The following is a 20,198-nucleotide window of genomic DNA, read 5'->3' on the forward strand; positions in this document are numbered from 1 at the left end:
TCCCCTCATAGTGAGATGCTTCATTCAGTATCTAGACATAGTAAGTGGCAATTTGTACGCAAACACATCCACAACTGAAACGCTATTCATGCGCAAGCGCAATTATGCCGAGTTTTCATCGTCTCGTACAGAAATACGAAGGACTAATGCCATTTGGGGAAAAGCACTAGCCTAAGTAGGGATATCGATCGCGGACTGGGTCTGGCAGCGAGCTAACGCTAAAGAGACACTTAGCTCACTACGGAGTTTCGCATGTTATCCTTCCAAACTTAGCGACAATTGGGCCACTCACTCTTCGGCTTACCCATTCACACAAATATGTCTCCAGTTGCTAATATTATAGTATACGCTCTCTCACTCTCCCGTTGGAACTGCTGGTTTTGTCGGAAATTTTTTAAAGCGAACTACAGGTACCATCTTTCTACTCCAGGTACGCGTGTCTCATGTGTGGAAACTGTGGAAGGAAATTTCATGTTATGCCAGCAGTGATTGGCCTCGGCAGTGCTCTATTATAAGGTTACACGGCTCTGAGCTGCCACTCCTTTTGGCCGGGTCGCGGGCTTCTGCATTTCGTCTTCTTCCTTTTCGCTTTTTTGGAAGTTATGTTCACATGAGGGTGTCCTGTTTCGACGCTGTAGGCATTTATTGCTTAAGAAATTGCTTTGAACATGAACTCTGCCATATATCTTACAAAATTACGTATGTTCCTTAAATGTGTGGACACGTTATACGCATATAAGGCATTATTGGGCGGCCCACCGAACGCTGTATGATGATATTGGGAGGAGGCGGGAGTGAAATGAGAATTTATTTTATTAATGTTTCTTGCAGAAATTTTCAAACTACCAGACGTACCTATAAATTCAATTTATTGCACATTCTCTAAATTCGCGTGCTCAGTGCAAGCGGTACTGATCAACTCAACTGCGGCAATATTGACACGTGTACTTGTATATCTTTCTCGGGTGACCGCTTTTCACCGTCCAATAAATGTTGTCGCGGAGTGCAGGACGCGCCTGCATCAGGGGGGTGAATCTTCATATACCTTACCATTGGTTCTGTATAGCAGACGCTCAGTCGACGGTAGCGCCAAGGCGCGCTTTATTATGCCGTAGCGGACGGATGACGGTACTACGGCGGCGAAAAAAAAAAGAAAAGCGGCGCGATTTTTTTACTCTTCTTCTTTGCTACATCACCTTTTTTTCTTCCTTTCTTTATGATAACGTTGCTCCGCTCGTATCTCCTTTGCCTCTTGACTTTCCTATCCCTCCTCGCATGTCGCGCCTCCACTCCCCTCATTTTCGAGCAGTGCTTTTTTTTTATTTCTTTAGCTGTCCGCGGTGTGATCTTTTTTTTTTTTTTTTTTTGTCGCGGGCGTTATCAGACGCACCGCCGAACCGAAGCGCGCGCTCCTCTCCTGTCCCGCCATGCCATTCGTGCATTCGTGCTGCGTACTTGTGCGCAGTGGATTCTTTTTGCGTTTTCATGCACGCAGTCGGGTTCATTACTACGAACAAGCAAGCATGTGCCCAAATTATATATAAAAAAAGGAATTCCACTTACAACACAACCGTTCTTTGGACTCACTTTATTGTGTTCGTTGGCGAAAATCAGATTTGGAGCACACAGTGCAACACACTATACATAGGATGCAACAAAACGCGGATGGTGTTTCATGTACGCGCATGTAAAACCATTTATTGTAATTGCTCTAAGGAGCCAATCGCAGAATAGCTTTTCCAGCCTGCTTGTCGCTCGGTCCATGAAATCCACCTTCATGAAGTGCGCCGACCATATCCTGCGGTTGTTGCCCTCATCTCTGGGCAAACCCATTAGCTCCGTCCTTCCAGCGTAGTTTAAAAACGCTTCCATCCTGAAGAACAGTGAACATCATAAATAATAACATCCCTACGAAAGCTATCGCCACTGCTGCGTGCTTCTCGCCTCTTGTCAGACAATAATACAAGAAAACACTGCCAAGATAGGCATTGCTATTCGTTGTCAATCGAACAAAGGTGACCTGTAAACGAGAGGTGCATTTTATTGGTTGGTTCAAACCACGCTGTTGGTCCCCACCCGGTGCTTGCGTTGGCGGTTACGTAAATGTGTCGTCAGGAGTTTGGAATAAAAACAGATGGGAATTATGTTATAGGGCCCATGGCCGGTATTTTGTAGCGATGCGTTATGCTTTATTCTATACTAGCTTATCATTCATCCCACATGGCCGGCTGATCCCGTTGATAAAGTGAGCGGACCGTCGCTCTGACCACTGACCTCTGTGGCGAGTACATTTAGCCTTGACATGGGACGACCACAGAAGATCCGAACAATCGAAGAAGAAGCCGCTCATCTTAAAGCGCGTCGCGCGGCCAAGCGAGAATCTGCGCGTCGGCGGCGAGCCGATTTGGAATACCATACACTTCGCATTTCCTAGCAAAACATAGCCAAGGCCAGTAAAACCTGGAAGAACCTAGGTCGATTTCCAGCTCCGCTGTTTACCCCAGCCTTGCATCACTAGTGCAAGCTGCCCACGTTTTCTTTTAGTTTTTGTTTTTTCGCTTTAAAAAAGCATCGGATCATAAGTACATAGTTTTATTTTGCATGATTTCTCGCGGTGTCAAAATATTGATTTGCCTCGACTGAAACGCTTTATTTCTTGGTTATTTACAACCCAGGCTTATTTGAGCACTTAAGGCTTTCAATTACTTACCTATAAGACAAAAAACTAGTCAAACATTTATTACAATATGGCACGGTAATTTAGAACTTCTACTTTTATTTGGACGTGGTGAACTAGAACAGTGTTCGCCCTTTCCCTTCCAAGGACGAGCGTGGCTGGTTATTGAAATCCGTACCGCTCCTACTGATGACAAACTGGGCTAGTCCTCAATAAAACTGCTAACGTAAGATTGGCTTCACCACGCAAAAGTCAGTTCGGCTTTACGACATTCGTTTATTCGATTTTTGCACAACAGGTGACGCCACAAGAAATGAAATAGCGGTGAATGCACCTTATCTGCCGAGCAGCACGATTTTGAACTGGCAAGCTTTGCAAAATGACATCGTCACCTGCAAGTTGTTTTTGTGGCGGAAACTCTGTCTGCAAAAGAGGCCAGAACCGAGGTTTCATAAACGGTTCTTCAAATTAAGAAAAAGACGTGAACTTGACTTCAGGAAGAGACAACTAGCTCATTAAACTGCACAGCTTGTGCTCAGGCACTTAGGATTCCCAAGATGACAGAGGGACTGCATGTAGGCAATGGTAGATTATCAACATGGGGACACCCGCCCCCAGCGCTTTCACGATTTCCTTTCACGGCAGCATCAGGCCACCACATCAATGCAGCAGGTGACGAATGCGTCCAATACTTGGATCTGTTTGTGACGATGGAATATTGTGACATAATGTTTCTAGAGACAAACCGCTAAGCAGCACAATAGTTCCAGCATGGAGTAAGAACCCGGCCCCATGGAAGGAGTCGGTTATGCAACATGTTCGTTTATTTCTTGAAGTTATTTTTTATGTTATCATCTAGAGAGAGAGAGAGAGAAGAACTTTATTTATTTCCGGCAGATTGCTGGGCTGGGTTCCCACCTAGGAGCCAGCGGAGAGACCGTGTCTCCCGGCAGCTTCCTCGGCCTCCTGGATAGCCCACAGTTGCTGGTCCAGGCCTGAACTGAGCAGCGCAGTCCCCCAACGCGCCCGAAGGCCCTCATTGGAGGCCGCGACCCCAGTAATGCTCATTAATGCTGGACATGCCCATAGGATGTGATCTAGTGTGGCTCTGGTGTTACAATACTGGCATAGATTGGTTGTATATAATTCGGGGTATATATGGTTCATGATGACAGGGTTCGTGTATGTTCGTGTTTGTAGCTGCCGCCATTGAACGGACTGGGCCCTATTGAGCTTGGGGTGTGGTGGTGGATACTCACGCCTTTGCATTCGATAATGTTGAGTAATGTCACAGAATTTAGTGAGCCGATCGTCCCATTCCCACACCACCGCGGAGGTGTCCGTTCGAGTGGCTGCTTCTTCGAACCCGGCTCGGAACGTGAGACCTCGAACCACGTTGTGCGCCACCTCGTTTGGACTGAACTCCGGTTGATCAAGAGGTGTGTGGGCTGGGATCCAGAGGATTTGTACGCATTTGTCTGCCTCATAAGTTTTGCCTGTATTAAGGATCCGCAATGCCTCAGGGGAGATTCTGCCATTGGCGTACTTTCGCACGGCCGTTTGAGAGTCGCTGATGATGTACGAGGCATTGGTGTGAGCTATCGCCAGCGCGATAGCCACTTCCTCCGCCGTTTCTACGTGTCTTGTGGCGATTGATGCGCTTGCTTTGCATTGATGTGTGTGGTCTACGACCGCAGCTACGAAGCGGTGACGGTCCCGATAGCGTGCTGCATCGACAAAAATCTATCATCGACAAAAATCGACAAAAATCTATCATCTAGAAGCCAAAAACTTTATGTACTGGTCCAGGTGCGCTGTCGTCAAAATACCATATGTCACAAAGATCATGAGCCGAAAGCATATTCAAATACTAATAAGGTTCCTAAATTTTTTGTCAAGAGTTAAGCTGACATCGACCTGGCTCATCATTCTCAACCTATGCAGTGGAAAGCGTGGCCAGTGATCAGAGATAAACATCGTTTCCTTTCTGTGCACACCCCCGAACGTCACGTAAGCGTGGATGACCGTTACCTCTTGTACAAGGCACGGCTAAGCTGTATACCCAGTATATCGTTTTGAGCAGAGCACGGCTCAAGATTAAATTATGTTTCCTTTGTGAGTGCGAAAGCGTCTATGTTTCAAACAAGGCTATTCACAATGGAAAGGGAATTGTTGGCACCAACAATGAAATGTGTATACCAACGTTGAGCTGGCAATTATGAGCGAGCATCTGGACCGCTACTACTGTCTGACACTGGAGAATCTCTACTGCCCACCAGAACTCGTGGATGCATTGGTCAGTGGAAAACCTGAGTTTATGGCACCATTCGCGAAGTGCCTAAATTTCAAGACAGGAGAGGTCCCTGCGTTTCAAGGAGGCAAGTGTCTGGCGCTTCAATGGAATAATGAAACATACGTGCGCCTCCATTGAACTGCTCATGCAGCCGTTTTTGCTGCTTCAAACGAAAACCTACAGCGGTAACGAGGGTATTGGCAGCGAATTTTAGGCTCAGTGACACCGGTAGTACCACAAGCAGCATCTCGCTAAACCTTTCAAATCGAATAAATGTAAAGGAACCGAAACGCTTCAGCTTGCTTCTGGATTGATGCGGAAAGCTAGTGAGCATGAAGCCCGGCTTAGTTCACAGTGTTTATGACAGACACGCAGGCAGTTGAAGCCCCCCTGCAAGTGCCGCGGTGGCGTGCGAGCCAGCGTCCTTGTCTGAACTGCTGCACTTAACTTGAAGTTCTAATAGAGCCATATCAGGCTTGTTTCTACTAATTGTAGGGATCCGCCTTGCGAACACCTCGCGTACTCGGCACGTCATCGTTAAGTGTGGCGGAGCGTGCTCATCGCTGGCGTGCGGGTATAACTGCGTGAGGCCTGCACTCCTCTGTGGATTGTTGTCTGTGGCCAATTGAACTGCACTCGGTGAGCGTGAGTAAATTTACTTACGTCAATCGTGCCTTTACTCCGTGCTGCTTCACACAGGCGAGGAGAAACAGCAAGCTCCAGTGTCACCATTGTTTAAAAATCTTACTTATAAGAAGCTTCATTAGTGACGCCTGATTCTCCTAATGGTATCTGAACCTGGATAACCTTCGATAAAGCAATCAAGCGTTAATTCAAAATTAGAGCACAAAGTTCAAGCCGCCAGCAAGGTGACCAAACGGTCGCCGCTACATAATGCGCACCCGGCTTGCTGAATGCGTATTTCAAGGCCTCCCGCTCCTCTTCATCGTATGCGCCATGTAATGTGTCCAGTAGCTGAAGGTCGTTGACACAGAAACTGGCTTCCGGTAACCACGGTAACTGGAATGCCACGAAGTACCTGCAGAGAGTTAATTAACAGCCGCATTGCTTGCGCAACGAAAGTACACTCACCAACTTTCGCGTTGTTGTATTTAGAATGTACGTTTTTGTGCAGATTTTATGGCCCACATCATTGAAGGAGCAAAGACGGGCTAAGACGATCTAATAGCTGATAAGAGCTTGTGCAAAACTTGTTACTTCTTATGCCGGGTAAAAGAAGATATGAATCAAACGTGAAATAAACAATAAAGAGTGGAGAATATCGCACAAAAACGACGAATGAAACCAGGGTAATCAAAGCGTAATGAGTTTATTTAAACTACAGTACTAAGCGGGTGATATCCTAGCGCAACGTTATGAATCGACCGTCACCATATATCTGGAGCCTCCTATGGCGTAGAACCCGTAGACTTTGTCGTGAAGGATAAGCGATAGCGTTAATAAAACGACATTTCGCCCAAGCGACATTGCATCTTAAGCAAATGCAACGAAAGGGAGAGAGCTCGAACACCACGAGCAGGCACTTACCAGGACATAAGCATCTGACTGAGACTGTGTTCCAGCTGGTATCTTAAAGCCAGGGGATAGGGTTCGTTAATGATGACCATCTTGTCCACCAGGTTCTCGTACTTCGTAGCAACCCACCAGGCAATGACAGCACCCCAGTCATGCCCCACAATACTGGCTTTCTTTTTGCCTATGAGTAAAAAAAAAGAGAAAACAACGTCATTTGATGAAATTTCACTCTCTTCTTGGCAAATTCTTTCATAAATGCAAGTGCATTATGGCAGTAGAGAAGCATCGCTAAAATCTTATCGAGGAAAATACATCCATTGTGTATTGAAAGACACAATCATTGTATTTCACGCGAAATATGTGCAGTAATGTTACATTATTTCAGGATTTGCGGAGTTTCTTCGTAGTGCAGAAACATCGCTGAAATAGAAGCGACTATTGAATTCAACCTTAACTCATAACTGCTACGAAAAGCAGCTATGTCAGCCCCGTTCCCTAATTCTGGATACATTCACAGAATTCTACATGGCCCTAAGAAACGCCCAGCACTCTTCAGGGTCAAAGAATGAAGAGCAGGGCCGGGTACATAGACAACCTGCATGATATCAACAAGTTCAAACGCAATGATGAAAGCCATAATTGCCAAAAAAGTCACCAGATCCTTTATGGTCGGAATTAAATAACGGTCAAATGCACCTAATGGTAAAAATAAGCATCGAAAGGCATCTTCGCGGTCTGTCACAGGCTGCCAGAGAGCCCATTAGTTTCGTTACTGATTTCCATGAGAGCTTAACGATACTGAGCTATCTCAAAGGTTCCGAAAGCGGACGTATTTCTATTGGGAGACTTCAGCTACCCTGACATTGGCTAGCGAAAACTAAATTCTCATTCACGCCGCTCCAAGGAATATCTTGATGTAACGCTTCATAAATATTTCAGCTAATTGATCAGCCAAACCTCACCGAAACACATTTGACCATGTATTATCATCGGTACCTGAAAACTTTTGCTCCACTGTAGTATAGATTCATGGCTTCAGTTACGATCGAGGCATTCAGTTTACTATTAGTCTGCTTCTATGCCCGAGGCACGTGATTCCTCGGTCCATGCTCAATTGTAAAAAAGATAATTTTACAGCCATAAATGTGGGCTTACAAAGCTTTTCACACTCATTTTGGCTTCTTTTTTCCGCCGGTGTGTTAAAGAAAGGTGGTGTCTCAACAATAACTTACAAGAGTTCGTACGCGAATCTATGTAAACGCTTATTCATTCGGGTGAGTATTTAAAAAAGCAGGATTTATTCGAACGCTTGGGACGCTTAGAAAAAAAAACGTGTAATTTCAAAACATCTATGGTACAGCAATCGGTGCGCCGACGACGGTGAAGGCCTTCTCTCCGATGACGGTGACGGGCCTCGTGGACGATTTCTCGAGCAGCATCGTCCGCGACTTCGTTACCGGCAAGGCCCGAATGGCCCGGGGCCCAGATTAACTGAACGCGGCGGCGACGGGATAGAAATTTCCTTGACAGTAGGCGGTTTGCTTGCGGTGAGATGAGACCTTTAATGAAGTTGTAGATAGCCGACTTGGAGTCGCTAACGATGCAAGAGGCCGTAGTCGTTGCGTAGGCTAAAGTGATTGAAGCTTGTTCAACCTGTTCGGTTTCTGTGCTGCGTATGGAGCTGCTTGTGTTAGTGGTATGGTTCGGCCTTGTGACCACCGCTAGGGCCACGGTCGGTAGTTGCTGGCACTCCACTGCGTCTGCGTAAGCTACTTGTGTAGATTTCTAGTAACGCCTGTTGAGTTGTCTAGCGCGGTCGGCGCGCCGTTCTGCACTGCAGTCAAGGTGCATGATGAGGAACATATCTGCGAGGTCCGGGGCTTTGGGGACGTTGGCTCCCTTCTCCCCAAGGTACTGGATGTTCAGGGTGCGGATGATATGACACCCGGTCTTTGTGAGAGCCGCTCGTAGTGTGGAAGGCGCTGGGCCTCATTTAACTCATCAATGGTGTTATGTACGCCCAATTCTATTAGCTTCTGATTCGCCGTCGATTGAGGGAAGTGCAGGGATTGCTTGTATGCCTTCTTTATAATTATGTTAATCCTGTGCTTCTCGGCCTTGGAGAGGCATAGAAAGGATGTGACGTATAGGATGCGGCTGATAGTGATGGCTTGTACCAACCGCTTAAGGGTGTCCTCTTTCATTCCCGTGTGTTTGGTTGCGGTGCGGGAGATGAGAATTTCATTTAAGTAGCATGGTTGCCAAGGCATTTAATAGTATCTTTTTTTACGGTTGTTTCGTATACGGACCCAGACAGCAGGCTAGGCACGCAGGGTATGGGATGTCCTTTGGCCAGCCGTTCCAGCCGTCTGCACAATAATCAGTTCTGCGCGTTGCTGGTGCTGCTGCATGTCCGAAGTTTATACAGCTGATAAAACTACTATCCTTACTCCGTATAGCTCTCTGCTAAGTTGCTATCTCAATTGATGCTTCGCCTTTCGGGTGAAACTGCGACATTTTTTTCTTTAACATTGCTAATCGTGTCATTTTCTGTATACATTCTTAAGTATTTCCTTACACAGCGAAAGTGTCTTGTGTTTTCTATTTTTTCTGCTGTATACAGCTTTGACTCCAACATTTAAAACGAAAAATGACACTCATGCCCCCTCACACAATGTTTCGATGTCGGAACCCGTGAGGTTACAGGTATAGATAAACAAATCAGTCAATAAATACATAAATAAATGTTGCTTCTTTAGAGAAACCCAGTGGTTCTGTCCTTTGCGGTTTCCATCGCATCATACGAATGTTCACACGACTATGTGAGACGTTCTTTAATATGAAAGTGTGCGACCATCCCCTAAGTGCTTCTGGTGATGGTCTCTTAGATTTTTCAGCACTTTCAGCGATATTTCAGGAAGTGCAGCCCTTTGGCCCCGAAATTAAAGACGACCGCGCGCCGCCGCACTGCCTTCTTCCATGTGGCTTCGTGCAAGGCCAGTTCTGCACCGATTCATGGTTCTCCCCATAGGTGCCGACTACGGCGGGGGGGGGCTCCGAGGCTCGAGCACCCTCCGCAGTTTTCCCGGGGAGGCTGAGCCTCCCCCCCGGCGATCTGGAGCTCCCCCCCCCCTCCCTGCCCCTAAAGTGTCATTACTGGAGTTGTGTTACGCAAACTATTTGAGGATTCTTTTGCGTTGCCTCTACCTTTTCACTTTTGTTATGGCTAACATCTTGGAGCATCATTGTTGGCGCGGACGTGCACGGCTTTTAATTTATACTTTCGCTTTATTTCGGCAAATCATGAGAATAGGAGAACAAGCGCATTAGAAGCACCAGCGGCGGCTGCCTCTTCCGTGTTTCCTCACTTCCACATTTAAAAATTTTTCCGCTGAGCCATGCGCAAACCATGCGCAAACACAATATATTTGAATATATGCACAGGACAAAGTTTATAATATTTTTAAACAGAAGGAGGTAGCCAACTAAATGAAAACCCAATGCCTAGAGAATGAATATGTTGATGTATGTTCACCTCACTTCAACTTACTTTGCGTGCTTTTTTGACCCTGAAAAAAAAAAACCTGCAGACTTCATTGACCCCTTCGGCAGAGTCTTCTATCAACGGCGTGTGAAAAGCACGTGAGTGATATCTGTCTCAATGTTACGAAGCGGCATAATTTCGCGACAGCGACAAGCCGATTAACGGGCGCCGTAAGGCCGGCGGCCGCTGTTGCTTCTGTGCTTGTCAGCTGATCCAAATTGTGTGCATGTGTGTGTCTGTCGTGCAGTGTGGGGGCGCGACCTCTGGCAGTGGGGGGAAATCATCGGTTCCCTCACCCCTGATCAAAAGGAGCGCGGCCAAGACCTTTGAGAGGAGTCATGAGATAATTAGGTGAACTGTCACCAATACCTGCCGTTCCCCGACCTAAGGAACTAGGGAAAGTCTCGAGAGGCTATTTAAGCGCAGGTTTTAGGCCCTGCTAATCAGTCTAGAAGCTGAGCCTCTGAGCTGCTGAGAAGCAGTCGAGGGGCTAGTGCCATCCAGTCCCGCCTGGGCCGCCTAGCCGCGTCGGAACTCCGAGTAACTAGTTGACGTACGACACGACAAACCAACATCTGCAACGAAACTCACGTAGTTCACCTCAAGTTAGCTCAACCTGCTTGAGGGAAGTCGTAAGATCAAGACTCCCGGGAAACCCAGCCCCGCAGTCGCATCCACCTCAACAAGATCGGCTCGCCGACATTCTTCGGGAAAGCTCTGCGCGCCGACTTCACGGTTTATGGAAAATTGCTGCTGCTGCCCGGCCACGCGTATATAACATCGTTGGTTTTCATTTGAACTTTGTTTAAGTGAACTACTGTTAAGTGTATTCTTTTATTTTTTATCCGCGCCTTGTTTCATTTTATATCCACTGTTAATTGCTCGTCATATTTCTTTGTCGTCATCGAGCGATATTAGGTTCAAGTGTGTTAGTTTTCTGATGTCATTTTTTATTTTATTTTATTAATTTGTGTATCGTGATCAGTCGCTAAATATCGTGGTTTGTTTTGTTTTTTATACTCCCGACTTTGACTCTTTCACTGTGGTCGAGTACGGAACGACCAAACCGCCTGTATACTCAGTCGATCGACTTCGCGCCGACTGCGAACGGATGACAGCCGTGACACTCATTATTAATTCTATTTCTAGTAGGCAATACAACGACTGGCGACAAAAAGCTCTTATATTTATTTACAACATTTACGCATTAGGAAAGGAAACATCGCATCTTGCATGCAGAGGCCATAAATACGGGTGTTTCAGCAAACACTTTCAAAAAATGTTTAAAGGTTGCGTGTGGAAGATAGCACAGTTCTAGTTCATGAGCTGGTCTACTCGAAGAGGCGGACATTACTTGCACAAGAAATTCCAATGCATAATCGACTAATCAACAGAAATTCACCAATTAGGTTTTTGCGCATTAACTTATGGCCCAATTTGCAATTTACAAATTCTAGCCTTATAGTTCGCAATGCGGATGCACTAAGAACTAATTTTCAGGATGGCACTAGTTTCGAGATATTAATTCCCGAAAATTGCGGAGAAATGCATTGGCGTTCGAGTTACTTTTGTGCTTACCCGCCGTGGTTGCTTAGTGGCTATGGTGTTGGACAGATAAGCATGATGTAGCGGGATCAAATCACGGCCACGGCGGCTGCATTTCGATGGGTGCGAAATGCTAGAACACCCGTATACTTGGTTAGAGGTGCAGGTTAAAGAACCCCAGGTGGTCTAAATTATTTCAGAGTCCTCCACTACGGCGTGCCTCATAATAAGATCGCGGTTTTGGCACGTAAAAGCCCATATATTATACATGTATTTATACTTTTGTGCTTTGATGCATAAAACGACGTTTTGTTAAGAATGTGACTGGCAGGCCAATGCATTTCTCCGCAAAGTTAGAGAATTAATACCTCGACACTGATGTCAGCCTGAGAATTATTTCCAAGTGGATCCGAACTCCACGGCTATAATTTGTAAATAGCATCATGGGCCATAAGATAATTAGATAAAAACTTATTCGGCTAATTTTGTTCATTAGTCGACTATGCATTTCAATTTTTTCTGCAAGTAATGTCCGCCTCTTCGAGTTGACGAGCTCATGAACTAGAATTGTGTTATCTCCCATACGCAACCTTTAAACATTTTTGAAAGTGTTCGCTGAAACTCCTTAAATATAGAAATCACTCAGTAACCGAAATGATGCCAAGCCGGATTCACTCGAAATCAGAATAAACAGAAGTCTAGAAGTCATGCGCAGCAGCGCTTATACTCGGACTCAAAGTACTAAAAAAAGAGTTCAGTTTGGCCCTGACGACCAAGCAGTATTAGCGATAGCGAAGTAGAAGGCCATTACACGAAGAAAGATTCTTACTGTGCAAATCCTTGTAAGGATCGCACCCGTGTAAGCGCCTCACTCCCAACTTGACAGCCAGTATTTAGAAAAAAAAAGACATCCAACCGAGAAGCAATCGCGTTCCGTGCGCTGATTCTGATCGAGCTCAACACCGAATTGTCGCGCGCAGTGTACTTTCGCGCGTTGCTACTGGATGTCGAGAGTAGGCGGTCGCGGAGGTTTACGGCGGATTTCATACTCGTAGTACTCGTACTTGGAAAAATTAGGTCAAATGGCCCGGTCCCATGAAAGGCCCATCGATATCGCAACAGAAAAGTGTGGGCCTTACACGAGTGTATGCGTTAGTTACAGTGGCCATATAAATTGTAGTAAACATTCACCTAAAGTTAAAATAGCAAGTCTAGTGTAATGCACGGACCATGTAAACCTGCAAATACCTCACTGGAGGACCCCGAGCACTCGCTTTCACAACGCAAGCATTATGGAAAACGCCGGCAGTGGAGGCGAATGGTTCCTACACCCGCGCGATTCACCGCAACTGCGAAAATTATATTCATCATTATTATCTGCCGATTTTTATGTCCCCTACAGACGGCCTATTTCAGTGATCTGCAACGACCTCTGTCTCTTAACTCTGCAACACTAGGGCGCACTAAGGAAGACAGCGCGCATGAAGTTACCAGCCATCCCTGCTCGCCCTTTATCATTGCACCCACCAATGATTACCAATAATTTGATATGGCACGTGGGCCGCATAACCGTCAGCCGCGCACAGTCATTCACAGCTACGGCAGGACTATAGAAGAAGACCCGTGCTCTCCTTCCCATTCGCGTTTGATTGCGTGACCTACAAGTAAGCTGAGTATTGAGCGCGTGGGAAGATAATGCCTATCAAGCCAGCATCCTTTTCGGCTGACTGTTACATGCTTTTTCCCGCACCCACAGTGTATCAGTCGCTCACTTATATGGCTTTTGGATTTAATACGGAACATCATGGCGACGACAACAGCAAAAATTAGCCTGGTTTGTCGATATAATGGCTTTCGCCATAAAGCGATAGAAATAGAAAAGTGTTAGCAAAGGGTATGTATATATATATATATATATATATATATATATTAACGAGAAGAAAGGGAACCGAGGGGCCCGATTTTTATTAATCATAAGAAGCCAACAAACATTAACACCAAGGACAACATAGGGGAAATTACTTGTACTTACTAATTGAATTAAAGAAATGATAAATTAGTGGAAATGAAAATGGATGAAAAAAAACTGTCCGCAGGTGGGGAACGAACCCACGTCTTCGAATTACGCGTGCGATGCTCTCAGCATTGAGCTACCGCGGAACCGTTTTCCCATCCACTTTCTGGGCTATTTATGTTTTACAACTAGAACTAAACCTGGAAGTGTTAGCCAGCGCCACCACTCACAAACCTTGGGGCGTATGTGGAAGTGCATACGTCGTGGAAGCTCTCAGTAGCAGGGGACATAGCGACGTGCTAGTTGATTCATAGTGCGCGGATGTAAATTTTTCCTGCTGTGGCTTCTACAGTTACCTACAGATCTTACATAAGGCTGTAAAATACAGGTTCGAGGCCTGACAGGTTGTCAGAGCACATTTGTAAAACTTAACTGTAAAGCAGGAAATAGCTTCCAATTGGTTTTACTCGGAATGATTTCTCCAGCGTAAAAAAGAAACAGAATCCATGGCTGCCATTTCATCAGACCACGTCGTAGTGCTCTCACGATAGCGATAATTGCGATACCAAGCAGAAAATACGTTCGCCGTTGCTCCTTGCGCATTTAACAAAAAGGCCTAACCGCCCGCACTAGACGACAGAGCTCTTGGTTAGAGCACTTCTTCTCCTCGATTTGCAAATACTAATTTGCACGTCGCGAAGTCTTGCGGCACCACGCAAGGCACTCTCGAGAAGTGTTTCAAAAAAGTGCCGCCAAATCAAAGAGACCTTGACTTCGCCTTTAACTCTGCGGAGCATAGCTATAGCACATTTCGCAACGTACTCGCGATTCTCGCATTTTTGCGCCGCGGAGCACGTACTCCCACGTCTATCATGTGTCTCTCACCGTGGCTAGTAAAACAGTGCATGTGGCTGTAGGTACGACATTATGTGACACTTACGAGAATCGCAAAGGACGAGCTCACTTCATTCGTGGTTCTCCTTCTGTCGTGTGAAACTGTTTTAAGCTACGCCTTGTTGTGATCCGCCTCTGCGTTTAGTGGCTCTCACTCAGGCGCCACAAAGAGGGTTGTTTGCCTACGCCACCGGAACTCCGAAAGCAGTGGTAGCTGGCCGGCACTATACCGGGGCGGCACTCGAAGTTGACTAAGCGCACCCACGCCGTCGTCTGTCTCTATCGAAGGGAGTTCCTTGCTGATGGGCAGATAAGGTCGGAAGATCGAAGGAAACAGGAAACGGGTTTATTTCCATATTTGCAACTGACAAGCTATATCGATATGGGAGTACACCCTATGTCCGAGTATATGACGTTACTGATCTCACTACATGCCGGAGCACCGTACACTGCACCATAGATAACCGCTCTTGAAACAGTCTTTCTTTCCTAGATAACTAAACGAGAAAATTTGATGATCTTGTCTCGGTCAATCAGAAGGCTCACACTGTTGACAGCACTCCGCCCATGGTGCACCATAATCCTGGACTCGGCTGTGATGTATAACCTTCGAACCCGCCTACCATGCAATGACGAGGCAGTCGGAAGAGAGGAGTGTACGCTGTTCCACGAACGTCGTCGACATTGGCTACTTGCCGCAATTATTGGACTCTCCATGACGGTCAACTTGTTACGGTTAGTAGCCAGGCCATGAAGGTCGTTACCGCTTCCTTGACAGGTCACTGTCATCGGAAAGGGAGTGTCTTTGCTGACCCGTAGTGTTGCCAGGTCCGACGAGGTGGTGTAGCCAAAATCTTGATAAGATGTAGCCCAAATGTAGCCAAACAGAAAAAATTGCAAAACTATTTCGTAGCCAAATATAGCCATTTTTATTTGTAGTTTTATTTGTGCATACCTTTTCACATTCGACTACGGCAATCCTTTTTTGCAGAACCCGTCATAACAAAATGTCCGTGCCGCCGTGACGGTCGGCCTTTGCGTGTTGCGTTTGCGGCGTCACTACGGCGTCAAAGAAACGCTGATATAAATATTTTAAAATACCATTTTATGATAACAAAAGTAATTTAGACTTTCGTGTTTCCGCCTTTAATTACAATTTAGAACTTATGCTGCTGTTGTGCTTAGTTTTGACTGACGCACCTTCACCCAGCCAAGTCAATCCGTGATAGACCTACGAGCAATGAAATCGACAATTGAATTCGGAATCAGTGGCGTATAATGAATCAATCGTCATTACACATGTTAGCTGAGAGAAAGCGATAACCGCAATCACTTCTTCTAGCGTACGAACTTCACGCATTACCACGAATCGAGCCCAGTTTTGTGTTAGCCGTCGCTTCGATGCGTGCCGCAATGTTTGTGGACGAAAGCTTTTGGCGCAGCTTGTGGGCTCCCACAAAATCGATGAAATAAATAGCGTGCCCAACGCTACACCCAAACACAGTTCCCGTCTTGCGCATGCGCAGTGGCTTCGACGCTATTTCTTTGGGGCCCCAATACGTTTGAGGCCCCTATTATAAAACTAACAATTGCTGGGGGTTTACGTGCCAAAACGACGATATGATTGGGAGGCATGACGCAGTGGGGGAATCCGGGATTCATTTTCGCCACCTCGGGTTCTTTAACGTACACCTTAGTACACGGGTGTTCCTGCATTTCGCCTTGATCGAAATGCGGCCTCCGTGGCCCGGAATCACACCCGCGTCCTCGAGCCAGCAGCACGACACCTCAATAGCTAAGCTAATACGGTGGGTGAAGTTCATGTGACGTGGTGCACTGATGTCTTCTTGGCAAACATGTTTCGATATTAGCAGAACGAGTATCTGCATCCATGACGTTACGGGCAAACCATCTAGAAGTAAAAGCACCAGAACCCACCTTTGGCTTGGGGTCTCGCTCCCATTCTTTTTTATAAGTTTTCGCAAACTTGTCCCACTTTCCCGTGTTTGGATTCTCCTCTCTGAGGAGGATCCGATCTTACGTCCAACCTATCGAAATGAATCTCGAATCTAAGCACGCTGAAAAATTCATATAGCATTAAAAGGAAAATGGCAGTAAAGCTTTGCGCCAGAAACGTGGAGTAGGTCGAAAGCTGTGCCCGGCGCGATACTTCATCCAGAAGACATGGCCATAAACACACTGCAGCATGTCATCCACCCGTGCTTCCCTTCTTTCATGTCGGCGCCGCGATCGCCCGATGGCCCCGACCCTATGTTATTGCTCTCCCTTCTTGAGCATAGCTCTCTTAGTAGAGTGTACTGTGAAAAACTCACTACTCCCAGGTTCATCCCGATGCCCGGGGATCGTGTTCCTAACGGTCAAGCAGGGTGTAAGTTTAAGTGCATCAAAGAGCAAAGCCACGGGCTCAGACAACGGCACAGAGAGGGAAAGAAAAGCGGGAGGGGGGGGGGGGGGGATCATTCCGCGCGTGCACCCACGCACAGCCACGTGACCGGCTCAGCCAGCTAAAACACAGCCTTCGCGATTTGCTTCCACCCGATTCGAGCCACCTCTGGAGCGTGGATTAGGGCTACACTTATAGCCCAAACACAGCCATGTCACAGATTTTCAGTAGACCAAATATAGCCACATAGCCAACTCGTCCAAGTCGACGGCAAAAAATTTTCACATAGCCCAATTTGGCTCTATATAGCCAAACCTGGCAACACTGCGGGCCGTCAATAGGCGGCGCAGGGCTCCGTCGTCGACTAGGCGCGCGCTGGAGAAGGGATCACTTTGTGGGAAGCAGCCAAATAATGCTCAATGCCATTTTGAGACGTATTATCCTTCAGAATATTGGACGTCTTTAGAGGAAGACGTCACATAAGTTAAAAGGGTTACGCGCGCACGAGAGCATGTCTTGCTAGAAACGATTTTGTAAAACGCGAAACTCATTTTCTCATTGCCATAAAATAAAATACCCTTACACTTGTCAGTGTAGGATATGTGGGAGCGATACCATACCAATCATTTATAAACGCCTGTGATACTTGTTAAAGCTGGTTATGATACGTGTGTAATTGTTGATAAAATGCCCGTTAAGCATTAAACTATCACCAGTGAAGCTCGTTCTGACCCGTACTGCACACTTCGACTTTCTGGCAAAGGAGTGCAATGCCTCCTCCGGTCGCATGCATGTACTTGCGTACGAGATCAGGCACATTGTAGCCTGGCCAATTTCATTGATCATTCATGATGAACGGCCGGCCTAATGTACGCGAAATAGTGAGATTCGTGCCCGCAAGGTAGGGACGCAGCATGTTTTGTCCCTTTCCGCATTCCTACTCAGCGCGTAACTCAGCGCGCCTTACTCAGCGCGTTAGGCGTTCGAAGATCATCTTACGCCAGATGAGCAATCAACTCCGAGCACAATCTCCCTTCCTATCTCTCTCATCTTTCCGTTCCGTCTCTTTCATCACACTGCCGCACGCTAGAAAGATATGGTGTGTTCAGCAGGTTTTCCTCTTGTTTTTCAATCCATGTGTCTCTCATTTAACGAGAAAACTTCGCGCAGAAGATGGATTGGAAGAAAAGGCGTGAAGAGCAAGGCTCACGAAACCTTTAGTTTGTCTATGCACCCCAATAAGTTCAATTATGCAGAGTGACAATTTAATGCCGCCCGCATGTTAATGAAAACGCCGAGGTAGGAGGCTTGATATGTCGACCCTCAACCTTATGCTAACAGCCACCATTCAAACCCGCATCATTTAATAAGCTTTTATCGCAAAATTTAAATATGGCTTTTAAGTATCTGCAAGCTTTTTGTTGAAGGTAACCTATGAAACTACTACGGAATATTTATAGCATAAAAGTACAAAACAGTAAGCTTTTACCAATTTCGAAGTAGTCACTTTGCGTCATGAGATTATTAGTGAAAATCAATTGGCCAGTACATTTAAATAATTTCTTCAAGAAACCGTTTAGAAAAGTTTCTTTTACATACACTATTTAAGCAATAGTTTATACAAACCAGTTCATCGCAATACACACCAAACGACGCGACATGCATTCTAGGCGATATTCTTAACGAATCAACGGCACTGAACATTCACCTCACCGAGGGATACGATAAGCCCGCGAACATCCTCGACAAGCCGGGGTCCACGATAGTCGAAGACAAGGTTGGGCTTTGATGAGCGCCCATAACCCCGGAGGTGCAGCGCAACGACCCTGAAAGTAACAACGTAGATAAAGGTATGCTAGATACTGTACGTTAATGTTTTTATTAAAAAAGCCCGACGTCAAATTATGCCATTCACACTATACAGGGTGTCCCAGCTATCAGGCAGCACGATTTAAAAAAAAGAGGAAGGGCACTACGAGAAGCAAACCCAATGTGTATTGTTTCCAGTATAGTGGAGTAGCCGCCAGTAATTTTTTTCATTACTAAGATTTAATGAAGTAATTGTAATTTATTATCTAACTCGAGAAGCACTGTCCTAATTATCAAAGTGTCAATGAGAAAATTGTAGCGCAACATGAAAAACTCCCGATACAGCATTCTGTTGCTCAGTACGTGCTGCATAAAAGTGTTTTTCCGAGCGTGAAAGAAGCCGACGAATACACGCAAATTGCCTCGATCGACCAGTCGCGCGGCAATTCAGTGTGTATCCACTGTACGGGAAACAATACTCACTAGGTTTGATTCGCGTAACGCCATTCCTTTTTTTTTTTCAAATCGTGCTGCATTATAGCGGGGACACCCTGTGTAAGAAGGTGTCCGAAACAACGTTGAATTTCATGAGTTAAAGCTTTTCCCGTTAATAGCATTCATTAAGAAGCGCTTTTGCTCTAACAGCCTTGTTGTGGTCGTCTTTTAAAAAAATTTCCCTCAACAAAGCAATAAAAGAAAACAATAAATAAAGGTGCCGAAAACATCGAAGATTGCTGTCAGCATAAGTAAACAGCTGAATGCTTTCAGAAAGCTACTGTCTCCATTAAAGGAGTGATGCATGTGAAGGCTTATATTTAGGTAGCCTGTATTGCTTCATTGTCTATTTCCGCAGGGAACAAAGGCATTAACTAGTCCTTCTGCAGAGGTGGTATAGGTAGTAATAGACATTTTTTCCTGGCTTATGCGACTTGCATAAGCCATGCTGGCTTATGCGAGCGCTCAGTGTTGCATGCCCGCTTTGCGCTCGCGACGTTACTGATGGTTGCTTTCGCGCTCGCATGGTCGCATGCTATGACGTGGTGTCTTCTACCGGGGAATAAGCTCTGTGAGGAGTCGTCAAGTTATTTAAGTCCGCATGGCCGGAGTTTCTACGTGCGTTGAGGTGGGCGTAGCACCCAAGGCAATCCATGCCACGTGTTCTAGTCTACAGTCAGCCACTCTTCTGTGTTGTGTATTTTAAAATTATTTTGTTATGTATATTTAAACAATTCTTTCATAAGTGTGAACTTGTTCTTACATTATCACTGGAATTCTAAGATTAGGTTAAGCAGTAATGAGTGGTTAAGAAACGTATGCGGACGATCGTAGCAGCGGGCGTGTCGTGCTGCTACGATATACGGTCGGCTGTTCCCATTGATAAGCATTCAAATTGTTATCTGTAGATGGATTGTGCGTCTACCTCGTTTCTTGGATGCGGTTTCCGCGTACGAGTAAAATAGTTGTCGTTAGTAATAGGCAGCA

The 20,198-nt window shown here is 45.9% G+C and overlaps 1 protein-coding gene across 1 annotated transcript in view; it reads right to left on the minus strand.

Moving 5' to 3' along the window:
* Window positions 1-20,198, minus strand: part of LOC119459188 (epoxide hydrolase 4-like) — a 52,231-nt gene that overhangs the window by 27,471 nt on the left and 4,562 nt on the right. The gene's annotated exons all lie outside the window — the stretch shown is intronic.

Source organism: Dermacentor silvarum, chromosome 7 (genome assembly GCF_013339745.2).
Source record: "Dermacentor silvarum isolate Dsil-2018 chromosome 7, BIME_Dsil_1.4, whole genome shotgun sequence".
Lineage (NCBI taxonomy): Eukaryota > Metazoa > Arthropoda > Arachnida > Ixodida > Ixodidae > Dermacentor > Dermacentor silvarum.